Source organism: Musa acuminata, chromosome BXJ3-10 (genome assembly GCF_036884655.1).
Source record: "Musa acuminata AAA Group cultivar baxijiao chromosome BXJ3-10, Cavendish_Baxijiao_AAA, whole genome shotgun sequence".
Taxonomy (NCBI): domain Eukaryota; kingdom Viridiplantae; phylum Streptophyta; class Magnoliopsida; order Zingiberales; family Musaceae; genus Musa; species Musa acuminata.
Genome location: NC_088358.1, coordinates 22,851,551 through 22,865,231, shown reverse-complemented (window position 1 = coordinate 22,865,231; position 13,681 = coordinate 22,851,551). Strand labels below are relative to the sequence as shown.

General features: G+C 41.4%; 4 long non-coding RNA genes across 4 annotated transcripts; all 4 read left to right on the top strand.

The window, feature by feature from the left end:
- The first annotated feature begins 1,666 nt into the window (after positions 1–1,666).
- On the top strand, positions 1,667–2,697 carry LOC135650837 (uncharacterized). Its single transcript, XR_010501643.1, has 2 exons — positions 1,667–2,173; positions 2,308–2,697. It is a non-coding gene; the product is annotated as an uncharacterized LOC135650837 (long non-coding RNA).
- A 2,308-nt stretch (positions 2,698–5,005) lies between these two features.
- On the top strand, positions 5,006–6,036 carry LOC135650808 (uncharacterized). Its single transcript, XR_010501630.1, has 2 exons — positions 5,006–5,512; positions 5,647–6,036. It is a non-coding gene; the product is annotated as an uncharacterized LOC135650808 (long non-coding RNA).
- Positions 6,037–8,188: 2,152 nt separating this feature from the next.
- LOC135650996 (uncharacterized) lies at positions 8,189–8,977 on the top strand. Its single transcript, XR_010501703.1, has 2 exons — positions 8,189–8,372; positions 8,580–8,977. It is a non-coding gene; the product is annotated as an uncharacterized LOC135650996 (long non-coding RNA).
- Positions 8,978–11,894: 2,917 nt separating this feature from the next.
- On the top strand, positions 11,895–12,925 carry LOC135650810 (uncharacterized). The gene is made up of 2 exons (XR_010501632.1): positions 11,895–12,401; positions 12,536–12,925. It is a non-coding gene; the product is annotated as an uncharacterized LOC135650810 (long non-coding RNA).
- The last annotated feature ends 756 nt before the right edge of the window (positions 12,926–13,681 follow it).

The following is a 13,681-nucleotide window of genomic DNA, read 5'->3' as shown; positions in this document are numbered from 1 at the left end:
ACGTCCTAGGAGAGTTGGGTGATGGCGATGTGTCTCTCCTACTGGCACGAGCAATAAGGAATTTGGAGCGCTCAGCCTCCTACCGTGCAACCTGCTTCTTCTCGACGTTATTGAAGAACTCAATGGAGGTCTAGTCATGACCAGAGGATTGTAGCCGCCGAAGGAGGAGGAGCAGCGGTAGTGAGGAGTTATGATGAGGAGCAGCAATAGATCTGAGGAAGAGTATAGGGTCGCTGGCGACGGGTCGAATGGAAGTGATAGAGGGGAGACGTTGGATCGTTCAAGGGGAGAGTGGCCTTCGGCGACTGAAGTCGCAGCAATGACAGTAAATATAATAAGTCACCGAGCAAGATTTTGCGGTCTGAGAAGAATTGTCAAACAGAATAGTGAAATCGACAGATTGTGAGAGATCGGGCTTAGGAGATGGATCGCCGAGCAGAAGAGAAAATCGGTAGTGGCAAAACAGTAGAGAAGAGGGATTACAGTCGCCGGACGATGAGGATGGTCAATGTTTTGCTCGAGACAACAGGTACTCTGATACCATGTAGAATCGAGTAATATATTGTGAAAGGGATGAATTTTATTCATTGAGGTGATTGAGGAAGAGATTTCCGTCGATCAAATACTCAGATCAGTTACGCAAATTCATGATTTATCCTCAAATCATAGATCGATTGAGGATATAAGGAAGCAAGGATGTTATTCCACGTGTGCCTCTCTCATATCTTCTATCAGATATAAGTTTACTTCTTCCCCATCATGTATGATAATTCTTCGGGATAGGAATAGGATGATCACAATGTGTCCACAAATGATGATGTTTCAAATGAATATGTTGGAAAAGAGTCGTTAATGAGATGAAGAATTTGTGCTCCTCCCGTGTACGTTCACAAGCTTTTCCCAGCTCGCTATTGGTTACATAACACATTAATATCTATTTTTTAATAAATTATACATATCTTTAGTGGTTCATCTATGTTTTGATAGGATACACCTTCAATATCAACCATTAAATTATTATATCACGAGTCTCAGAAAAAATAGAAAATAGAAAATTGCTCGGTCTATATTTAATCGCCGCATTGTAAGGACGCCACATGGTCAGCTTGGAAGATTAAGTTTCGAAGTTGAATTCCCATCCAAACTGTGCTGTGAGAAAGTAAGTTGGTCGGATATGCATGCATATCTCATGTAATGTAAAATTAGTATATCCAACCATGTTACCGAATCCTACCTCGCATGACATAATCTGCTCATCTCGATCTGTGGGACGCGGAGTCTCAATTGTTTTCGGAAGTGCCATGTCCATATGCAAAACGGCAAGGAGAAGTCGAGGTTTGAGGCTCGAGATGCGCAGCATGTGGAGGTTCGAGGTCGCCCTCTCAGGCAATGGAAAGAGATAAGGTTGTCTGTACGATGCACCGGCTCTCTTCGCAGTCCTCGTAACTTGTTTCCGCATGTTTCACGTTTCATATAGGAGAAGACGTAATCTTTGCTACACAACATGTTTCACGTTTCATGCATGGGAGAAGGAAGGATCTCATTTTAGATTATATGTCTTGATGTACTGCGGGAGGGATGACGCATTAACGTGTGTATCCATCAGTTCTCGCGCACCAAACTCACGTTTGTTTGCTTACCTACGCGCGAGATCTGTTGGCAGGCATCGAAGCAAAAGGGCCACTGCCTCCTCATACTTATCCAAACTCAGGGCTGCAGGGCTATAAGTACCCCCACTCGTTGCTCTTCTTCTTCAAGCGCATTCATACCTGCATTACATACTAATATCTTCCGCAGAAGTAGTTCATACAAGTCGGATAATGGTGCGATGCTTGATTCCATTTCTTGCAATCTTCATAGATTTTCTTGTGTGTTAATTTGGGGCAGGCCATGCTTGCATGCCTGCCTGTATATATATCTTTTGTTGCTATATATGGTACTAATTTGGTGGTGGTTTCGTTGCTGGCGGCCGGTGCGGTTGCAGGCGGGCGTGCTCCAGCAAGGACCATGGGGTGGCAACGGCGGCAAAACCTGGAATATGAGACAGGCGGATCACATTAGCAACGTCAAAATTCATTACAACGATGCCGTATTCGCGTTTGACTTCACCTTCACCGTCGACGGCAAGAAGAAGACCATCCACGTCGGAGGTGATGCACCCCAGTACAATGAGGTACTTACTGTCAATGCTGAAAACATGCGTTTAGTATTTATTGATCAAAGGTTACAATTAATTATTCCTAGGATACTAGCGAATTCCCTAACTATTTTTTGGTGGTTTAACTACATCTTTGATTGCTTGTATAGATTACTCTAGAGGAGGACGAATACTTCACTTTCATCTCTGGATATTTCAAGACGATGTGGACGACAGACGTTTTCATAACACAACTTACCCTTGAGACCAACAAGGGCAATTCTGTGAGCGCCGGCAATACGATTGGCAGTCATTTCTCCCTAAATCTAGAGGATGAGGGTAAGATTCTAGGCTTCTTCGGACGTCAAGGTTCTACCATCGATGCCATCGAGGCAATCGGAGTTTACTGCACTATACCAAATTAAACACACGTCACGCCTTGGTGTCTGTGTCTTAGTCTGCTGCAATGTATCTGCTTAGTTGGGGCGATAAATAAGTGGCAGAAATTGTCGTCGTCGTTGTGTTTCTTTGAATAAAACAAGAAATATGTTACGGGTCCACAGGTTATTTTGTCGATACGAGAGTTAGCATACGCGTGCGAGAGCGATTGACGAGGGTGATTTGTAACTTTGACAATGCTTCTACCGTAGTATTGTACAAAGATATTAGTGGTACTTTGAAGCTAGTGATTGAGGCTTGAATTGCTTATAGAATAAGACGTTCTTTTCGTAGCCACTGATATTGGGATGGGTTCTCTAGGTATTTAGATTTTTTCTGGTGAATAACTGAGAGAGCCGTCGATGTAGCCTAATAGTTCATATCCAAAAACAAGATTAGAGAATTGTGCTTGCCAAGATGAATAATTGTCGCTTTTGAATAGTTTGAAGTGGATTAGAGTTGCAGCATTGATGAATATAAGTATTCTATGTTGAGGAGAACTATTGTTTCTTGAGGAAAGAATAATGGAAGATGAAAAAGACATGGTTAGAATATGAACTAATTTAGCGAATATCGAGCGAGGAGGTCGCGGGCACAGGAGCATATGGTTGCGGATTCGTCGCCGCTGATGTGACAAGCCAAGCATATGACGATGATGGAAACACTCAAATCTGCCCTAAGGATGGATCGAGGCGACGGGGGATTTGGAGCGCTCGACCTCCTACTGTGCAACCTGCTTCTTCTCGATAGCATTGGCGAACTTGACGTCCTAGGAGAGTTGGGTGATGGCGATGTGTCTCTCCTACTGGCACGAGCAATAAGGAATTTGGAGCGCTCAGCCTCCTACCGTGCAACCTGCTTCTTCTCGACGTTATTGAAGAACTCAATGGAGGTCTAGTCATGACCAGAGGATTGTAGCCGCCGAAGGAGGAGGAGCAGCGGTAGTGAGGAGTTATGATGAGGAGCAGCAATAGATCTGAGGAAGAGTATAGGGTCGCTGGCGACGGGTCGAATGGAAGTGATAGAGGGGAGACGTTGGATCGTTCAAGGGGAGAGTGGCCTTCGGCGACTGAAGTCGCAGCAATGACAGTAAATATAATAAGTCACCGAGCAAGATTTTGCGGTCTGAGAAGAATTGTCAAACAGAATAGTGAAATCGACAGATTGTGAGAGATCGGGCTTAGGAGATGGATCGCCGAGCAGAAGAGAAAATCGGTAGTGGCAAAACAGTAGAGAAGAGGGATTACAGTCGCCGGACGATGAGGATGGTCAATGTTTTGCTCGAGACAACAGGTACTCTGATACCATGTAGAATCGAGTAATATATTGTGAAAGGGATGAATTTTATTCATTGAGGTGATTGAGGAAGAGATTTCCGTCGATCAAATACTCAGATCAGTTACGCAAATTCATGATTTATCCTCAAATCATAGATCGATTGAGGATATAAGGAAGCAAGGATGTTATTCCACGTGTGCCTCTCTCATATCTTCTATCAGATATAAGTTTACTTCTTCCCCATCATGTATGATAATTCTTCGGGATAGGAATAGGATGATCACAATGTGTCCACAAATGATGATGTTTCAAATGAATATGTTGGAAAAGAGTCGTTAATGAGATGAAGAATTTGTGCTCCTCCCGTGTACGTTCACAAGCTTTTCCCAGCTCGCTATTGGTTACATAACACATTAATATCTATTTTTTAATAAATTATACATATCTTTAGTGGTTCATCTATGTTTTGATAGGATACACCTTCAATATCAACCATTAAATTATTATATCACGAGTCTCAGAAAAAATAGAAAATAGAAAATTGCTCGGTCTATATTTAATCGCCGCATTGTAAGGACGCCACATGGTCAGCTTGGAAGATTAAGTTTCGAAGTTGAATTCCCATCCAAACTGTGCTGTGAGAAAGTAAGTTGGTCGGATATGCATGCATATCTCATGTAATGTAAAATTAGTATATCCAACCATGTTACCGAATCCTACCTCGCATGACATAATCTGCTCATCTCGATCTGTGGGACGCGGAGTCTCAATTGTTTTCGGAAGTGCCATGTCCATATGCAAAACGGCAAGGAGAAGTCGAGGTTTGAGGCTCGAGATGCGCAGCATGTGGAGGTTCGAGGTCGCCCTCTCAGGCAATGGAAAGAGATAAGGTTGTCTGTACGATGCACCGGCTCTCTTCGCAGTCCTCGTAACTTGTTTCCGCATGTTTCACGTTTCATATAGGAGAAGACGTAATCTTTGCTACACAACATGTTTCACGTTTCATGCATGGGAGAAGGAAGGATCTCATTTTAGATTATATGTCTTGATGTACTGCGGGAGGGATGACGCATTAACGTGTGTATCCATCAGTTCTCGCGCACCAAACTCACGTTTGTTTGCTTACCTACGCGCGAGATCTGTTGGCAGGCATCGAAGCAAAAGGGCCACTGCCTCCTCATACTTATCCAAACTCAGGGCTGCAGGGCTATAAGTACCCCCACTCGTTGCTCTTCTTCTTCAAGCGCATTCATACCTGCATTACATACTAATATCTTCCGCAGAAGTAGTTCATACAAGTCGGATAATGGTGCGATGCTTGATTCCATTTCTTGCAATCTTCATAGATTTTCTTGTGTGTTAATTTGGGGCAGGCCATGCTTGCATGCCTGCCTGTATATATATCTTTTGTTGCTATATATGGTACTAATTTGGTGGTGGTTTCGTTGCTGGCGGCCGGTGCGGTTGCAGGCGGGCGTGCTCCAGCAAGGACCATGGGGTGGCAACGGCGGCAAAACCTGGAATATGAGACAGGCGGATCACATTAGCAACGTCAAAATTCATTACAACGATGCCGTATTCGCGTTTGACTTCACCTTCACCGTCGACGGCAAGAAGAAGACCATCCACGTCGGAGGTGATGCACCCCAGTACAATGAGGTACTTACTGTCAATGCTGAAAACATGCGTTTAGTATTTATTGATCAAAGGTTACAATTAATTATTCCTAGGATACTAGCGAATTCCCTAACTATTTTTTGGTGGTTTAACTACATCTTTGATTGCTTGTATAGATTACTCTAGAGGAGGACGAATACTTCACTTTCATCTCTGGATATTTCAAGACGATGTGGACGACAGACGTTTTCATAACACAACTTACCCTTGAGACCAACAAGGGCAATTCTGTGAGCGCCGGCAATACGATTGGCAGTCATTTCTCCCTAAATCTAGAGGATGAGGGTAAGATTCTAGGCTTCTTCGGACGTCAAGGTTCTACCATCGATGCCATCGAGGCAATCGGAGTTTACTGCACTATACCAAATTAAACACACGTCACGCCTTGGTGTCTGTGTCTTAGTCTGCTGCAATGTATCTGCTTAGTTGGGGCGATAAATAAGTGGCAGAAATTGTCGTCGTCGTTGTGTTTCTTTGAATAAAACAAGAAATATGTTACGGGTCCACAGGTTATTGTACGCTAATTGACGACATGATGATAGTTGAATCCAATCGGTGGTTGCATTCCTATGTCATTTCTTCGCGTAAATATGAACAATATATCATCGTGGAAGCCGTTCTTGTGATATGCCTGATGATTTGATTTGGGTAATGTAAGTCTTTTTTTTTGTCCAAAGTAAAAAATAATAATAATTTATAAGAATTTCTAATACTTATTTATTCTCGGATATCCAATCAACGAGCACAAAATATTCCATGGGTCACTCCCTCCTTTTAAAACGAGGAAGATTTTATTACTCCAGAGTGATTGGCCAACCGAATAGCCACCTGGTTTGCTTCTTATGTACATGTATAAACTTGTAGTCTTCGAAATTATGTAACAAATATTTAATGTCAGTGACCGGACTGTGAAGTGTCCATGGTACAATGAAGTTGCATTGAATTTGTCCGATGAATTCAAAATTTGATTTTATAACGATACGCCAAATATCATCATTTCGTGAAGCCGCATTCAAACCCTCCTGGGTCACCACGACGCTTCATATGACGTAATGCCTTTTTATTATATTTACCTACCACCAATAAAGATAATATGGCGAGCAAATCATGCAAAACATATCCTAAACCCTCATCTATTCCATTAAACGAACCATCACAATTCACAATTTAGTTTGAACCATCCTTGACAAAGATTTTGTCCATTCAATTTATATATAAATTATATGTTGAATAGATCTCTCAAGTTTATGAACCCTGTCATTAGCCAAAATGCATGTCATGATTTTATGGAAAAGAAGAGTTGGGGAACGAGTAGTGTGAGCATAAAGGATCTCATTTTCAGTTCTCTAGGGCCACTACAAGCTAATGTAACTTGTATTCAAATACAAACCCATAACTCTTGTACCAATACTTTCTCATTCATACAGCCATTGTCACAATGTTTTTTCTTTTTCTTTGCAAATGTAAGTGGCGAGGATGAGATTTGATTTGGTATATTTGCTATAAAGAGTCAAAATATTTACTCGGTTCGTCATCTAACATCTTCAAAATATACTAGATTTTATATGCATGAGCGCGTTACTCTCGATATGACATCTAATACTTTATTTCAATACTTGCTTCTGCTAGGATTGATTTTTATTTTCGAGTCTATATATTATTTTTCTTCGAAAAAATCTTAAACTTTAGTGATGATGATAGAAATAAATGATATAGTTCACATTAGAGTGAACCAAAATATTATCAAGTCAGGAGATCAGGCTCCTCGCCATTTAATAATAGGATTCATATTCCTTAGATAACTGAAAATTATATTTAAAAACAATTCTTTATCGATTAGCATTTGTATGTTCAAAACAATATTAGAGGTGTCAAAAAGAAACAATCAAAGTTATTTGATTATACTTGATAGATAATTTTCCTAACCACACCTCACCTTGGTGACAATAATGGGCATGCTTCTGTCATGACAAGTACGAGACGAAGAAGTTAGAGGCTCTAAGCACTAAGCAGGCAGGCCGTGGACAATGGAGCCCGTCCTTTCTCATCTGAAGGAAGGAGACGAGGCGGCCGACCACCAAATCCATGTTTCCTTATAATTGGAGGTTATCCACAAGGACAAGATGCAGATGGAGGTCGTCGTCTGAGGCAATGGAAGGAGATAGTGGTGCTGTCGGGCTCAACCATCCGGCCGCCGTGTTCAAGATTATCATATTTACTCACCGACTCCGTCGGAAGTCCTCGCATCTCGTTCCTAGCAAACAATTAATTACACTGCATGCAAGCAATAAAAAAAAGGAAGAGCACGGAATATGCATGTTTCACGTTTCCGTGAGATTTTAGGACGGTGGTGGTGGGGGGTGCAATTCTTCGTTGATGTGTACATCAGCTCATACTTATCCAAACTAGAATGGTGGGCTATAAATACCCTCATCCGATGCCCTTCCCAGCACCAAGTCCTGCAATAGCATCTTCTGCCGCCAAGGGAGTGTGCGCGTCCATTCATTATTCTCAGTTGCTGCTAATATGGTGAGTGGCGTTGTTAGTCTTCAAAATTCCATCCCTTTTCTGACTTCTTCAACTACACTTGCTCGTATACTACAACATAGATGGATGGATGGATGACATGTGGTGTTTATTCTGATGCACGCAGGGGAGAATGGTGAAGGTGGGGCCATGGGGTGGCAACGGAGGGAATGTGTGGGATATGGGACAAGCCGACCACATTACCAAACTTCGAATCTATTACGGAGATAACATTGTGGGGTTGGAGATTACCTACATTCTTAACGGTAATTCCCACACCTACAAACGTGGAACCACCACCGGCGCTTCCAAGGAGGTATATCATCTATACATCTATGTGTATATAAATACACACTTATCAACTTCGTGTCTTTGTCCAACCATATAAACTGGTTCAACCAGATGAATGTTTTCTAGCAACACGTTTGGTAGTCAAACCAATTTCTCTTGAAAATACATTGCAATATTAGTTTTCTTTTTCCCATTGTTTGTTTCTCGTTAAATCCTTGATCCTTTTTTGCAGATAATCCTTGAGGAGGACGAGTACTTCACTTCTATCTCCGGATACTTTCATGCATTATCCAATTATCAGCGACATGCAATTGTGATGTTGCTTACTCTTGATACTAACAAGGGTGCATCCATAAGTGTCGGTAACAAGACTGGCTCTTCTTTCTCCCTTACTTTAGAGGAGGGGAGTAGGATTCTGGGCTTCTTTGGGCGAGCTGGTACAGCCATTGACGCTATTGGGATTCACTTCTCGTTGCCTAACTAAGTGTTTGCACTGGCTCGTGTTCCTATCTATGGAATGATGTAATAAATAAGCAACGATTACTATTATGGTTCTTGCCATGATTGTCGTCATCGTTGTTATCCTTGTCATTCGGTGTTGCTTTCAATAAATAATGAAATGTTCTCGAATCCACTTTGATATCTTATCATTACTTGGTGTGCCTTTCGTGATGAAATCCACGGCTCTTATTTGACGATAATCATTTCCTATGTATGCCCAAATTTGTCAAAGAGCTAGCAGATGACCTTCTATTGATTGTGATCGTTAAGGTGCCAAAGCTGCTAAGAGTTTTAGTACAAGTTATTTACAAAGCTATTTGGATTAAAGTTATCACCATGATTGAAGGATTGATAGTGTAATAGAAGATGATGGCTCTACGTATTACCATGTATCCAGAAGGCATCTTTTTCGATCCTTCGTTGATATCATTATTGCTTTCATTGCTCTTTCTTTGATATTTTTGATTGAATTGAGCTATGATAGTTGGTAATGTCATCTCTTTTCTTTTTTCAAATATTATTAATGATCAATCAACTTATCATACAGTTCTTTAAATGACTTCGGTGAGTCTCATACATGAATTATTGATGTCGGTTTCTTATATTCGTCTCCTAGGCCATTGAGAATATGAATAGTAATTTCTTCATCACATAGAGGATGACTTATAAAAGCTAAGTCATCTATAATAATTTTTATATCTTGTATATAATCAATAATAATACTTCCCTCTTGTGTTGTTTTCATCATAATCGATACGAGAGTTAGCATACGCATGCGAGAGCGATCGACGAGGGTGGTTTGTAACTTTGACAATGCTTCTACCGTAGTATTGTACAAAGATATTAGTGGTACTTTGAAGCTAGTGATTGAGGCTTGAATTGCTTATAGAATAAGACGTTCTTTTCGTAGCCACTGATATTGGGATGGGTTCTCTAGGTATTTAGATTTTTTCTGGTGAATAACTGAGAGAGCCGTCGATGTAGCCTAATAGTTCATATCCAAAAACAAGATTAGAGAATTGTGCTTGCCAAGATGAATAATTGTCGCTTTTGAATAGTTTGAAGTGGATTAGAGTTGCAGCATTGATGAATATAAGTATTCTATGTTGAGGAGAACTATTGTTTCTTGAGGAAAGAATAATGGAAGATGAAAAAGACATGGTTAGAATATGAACTAATTTAGCGAATATCGAGCGAGGAGGTCGCGGGCACAGGAGCATATGGTTGCGGATTCGTCGCCGCTGATGTGACAAGCCAAGCATATGACGATGATGGAAACACTCAAATCTGCCCTAAGGATGGATCGAGGCGACGGGGGATTTGGAGCGCTCGACCTCCTACTGTGCAACCTGCTTCTTCTCGATAGCATTGGCGAACTTGACGTCCTAGGAGAGTTGGGTGATGGCGATGTGTCTCTCCTACTGGCACGAGCAATAAGGAATTTGGAGCGCTCAGCCTCCTACCGTGCAACCTGCTTCTTCTCGACGTTATTGAAGAACTCAATGGAGGTCTAGTCATGACCAGAGGATTGTAGCCGCCGAAGGAGGAGGAGCAGCGGTAGTGAGGAGTTATGATGAGGAGCAGCAATAGATCTGAGGAAGAGTATAGGGTCGCTGGCGACGGGTCGAATGGAAGTGATAGAGGGGAGACGTTGGATCGTTCAAGGGGAGAGTGGCCTTCGGCGACTGAAGTCGCAGCAATGACAGTAAATATAATAAGTCACCGAGCAAGATTTTGCGGTCTGAGAAGAATTGTCAAACAGAATAGTGAAATCGACAGATTGTGAGAGATCGGGCTTAGGAGATGGATCGCCGAGCAGAAGAGAAAATCGGTAGTGGCAAAACAGTAGAGAAGAGGGATTACAGTCGCCGGACGATGAGGATGGTCAATGTTTTGCTCGAGACAACAGGTACTCTGATACCATGTAGAATCGAGTAATATATTGTGAAAGGGATGAATTTTATTCATTGAGGTGATTGAGGAAGAGATTTCCGTCGATCAAATACTCAGATCAGTTACGCAAATTCATGATTTATCCTCAAATCATAGATCGATTGAGGATATAAGGAAGCAAGGATGTTATTCCACGTGTGCCTCTCTCATATCTTCTATCAGATATAAGTTTACTTCTTCCCCATCATGTATGATAATTCTTCGGGATAGGAATAGGATGATCACAATGTGTCCACAAATGATGATGTTTCAAATGAATATGTTGGAAAAGAGTCGTTAATGAGATGAAGAATTTGTGCTCCTCCCGTGTACGTTCACAAGCTTTTCCCAGCTCGCTATTGGTTACATAACACATTAATATCTATTTTTTAATAAATTATACATATCTTTAGTGGTTCATCTATGTTTTGATAGGATACACCTTCAATATCAACCATTAAATTATTATATCACGAGTCTCAGAAAAAATAGAAAATAGAAAATTGCTCGGTCTATATTTAATCGCCGCATTGTAAGGACGCCACATGGTCAGCTTGGAAGATTAAGTTTCGAAGTTGAATTCCCATCCAAACTGTGCTGTGAGAAAGTAAGTTGGTCGGATATGCATGCATATCTCATGTAATGTAAAATTAGTATATCCAACCATGTTACCGAATCCTACCTCGCATGACATAATCTGCTCATCTCGATCTGTGGGACGCGGAGTCTCAATTGTTTTCGGAAGTGCCATGTCCATATGCAAAACGGCAAGGAGAAGTCGAGGTTTGAGGCTCGAGATGCGCAGCATGTGGAGGTTCGAGGTCGCCCTCTCAGGCAATGGAAAGAGATAAGGTTGTCTGTACGATGCACCGGCTCTCTTCGCAGTCCTCGTAACTTGTTTCCGCATGTTTCACGTTTCATATAGGAGAAGACGTAATCTTTGCTACACAACATGTTTCACGTTTCATGCATGGGAGAAGGAAGGATCTCATTTTAGATTATATGTCTTGATGTACTGCGGGAGGGATGACGCATTAACGTGTGTATCCATCAGTTCTCGCGCACCAAACTCACGTTTGTTTGCTTACCTACGCGCGAGATCTGTTGGCAGGCATCGAAGCAAAAGGGCCACTGCCTCCTCATACTTATCCAAACTCAGGGCTGCAGGGCTATAAGTACCCCCACTCGTTGCTCTTCTTCTTCAAGCGCATTCATACCTGCATTACATACTAATATCTTCCGCAGAAGTAGTTCATACAAGTCGGATAATGGTGCGATGCTTGATTCCATTTCTTGCAATCTTCATAGATTTTCTTGTGTGTTAATTTGGGGCAGGCCATGCTTGCATGCCTGCCTGTATATATATCTTTTGTTGCTATATATGGTACTAATTTGGTGGTGGTTTCGTTGCTGGCGGCCGGTGCGGTTGCAGGCGGGCGTGCTCCAGCAAGGACCATGGGGTGGCAACGGCGGCAAAACCTGGAATATGAGACAGGCGGATCACATTAGCAACGTCAAAATTCATTACAACGATGCCGTATTCGCGTTTGACTTCACCTTCACCGTCGACGGCAAGAAGAAGACCATCCACGTCGGAGGTGATGCACCCCAGTACAATGAGGTACTTACTGTCAATGCTGAAAACATGCGTTTAGTATTTATTGATCAAAGGTTACAATTAATTATTCCTAGGATACTAGCGAATTCCCTAACTATTTTTTGGTGGTTTAACTACATCTTTGATTGCTTGTATAGATTACTCTAGAGGAGGACGAATACTTCACTTTCATCTCTGGATATTTCAAGACGATGTGGACGACAGACGTTTTCATAACACAACTTACCCTTGAGACCAACAAGGGCAATTCTGTGAGCGCCGGCAATACGATTGGCAGTCATTTCTCCCTAAATCTAGAGGATGAGGGTAAGATTCTAGGCTTCTTCGGACGTCAAGGTTCTACCATCGATGCCATCGAGGCAATCGGAGTTTACTGCACTATACCAAATTAAACACACGTCACGCCTTGGTGTCTGTGTCTTAGTCTGCTGCAATGTATCTGCTTAGTTGGGGCGATAAATAAGTGGCAGAAATTGTCGTCGTCGTTGTGTTTCTTTGAATAAAACAAGAAATATGTTACGGGTCCACAGGTTATTGTACGCTAATTGACGACATGATGATAGTTGAATCCAATCGGTGGTTGCATTCCTATGTCATTTCTTCGCGTAAATATGAACAATATATCATCGTGGAAGCCGTTCTTGTGATATGCCTGATGATTTGATTTGGGTAATGTAAGTCTTTTTTTTTGTCCAAAGTAAAAAATAATAATAATTTATAAGAATTTCTAATACTTATTTATTCTCGGATATCCAATCAACGAGCACAAAATATTCCATGGGTCACTCCCTCCTTTTAAAACGAGGAAGATTTTATTACTCCAGAGTGATTGGCCAACCGAATAGCCACCTGGTTTGCTTCTTATGTACATGTATAAACTTGTAGTCTTCGAAATTATGTAACAAATATTTAATGTCAGTGACCGGACTGTGAAGTGTCCATGGTACAATGAAGTTGCATTGAATTTGTCCGATGAATTCAAAATTTGATTTTATAACGATACGCCAAATATCATCATTTCGTGAAGCCGCATTCAAACCCTCCTGGGTCACCACGACGCTTCATATGACGTAATGCCTTTTTATTATATTTACCTACCACCAATAAAGATAATATGGCGAGCAAATCATGCAAAACATATCCTAAACCCTCATCTATTCCATTAAACGAACCATCACAATTCACAATTTAGTTTGAACCATCCTTGACAAAGATTTTGTCCATTCAATTTATATATAAATTATATGTTGAATAGATCTCTCAAGTTTATGAACCCTGTCATT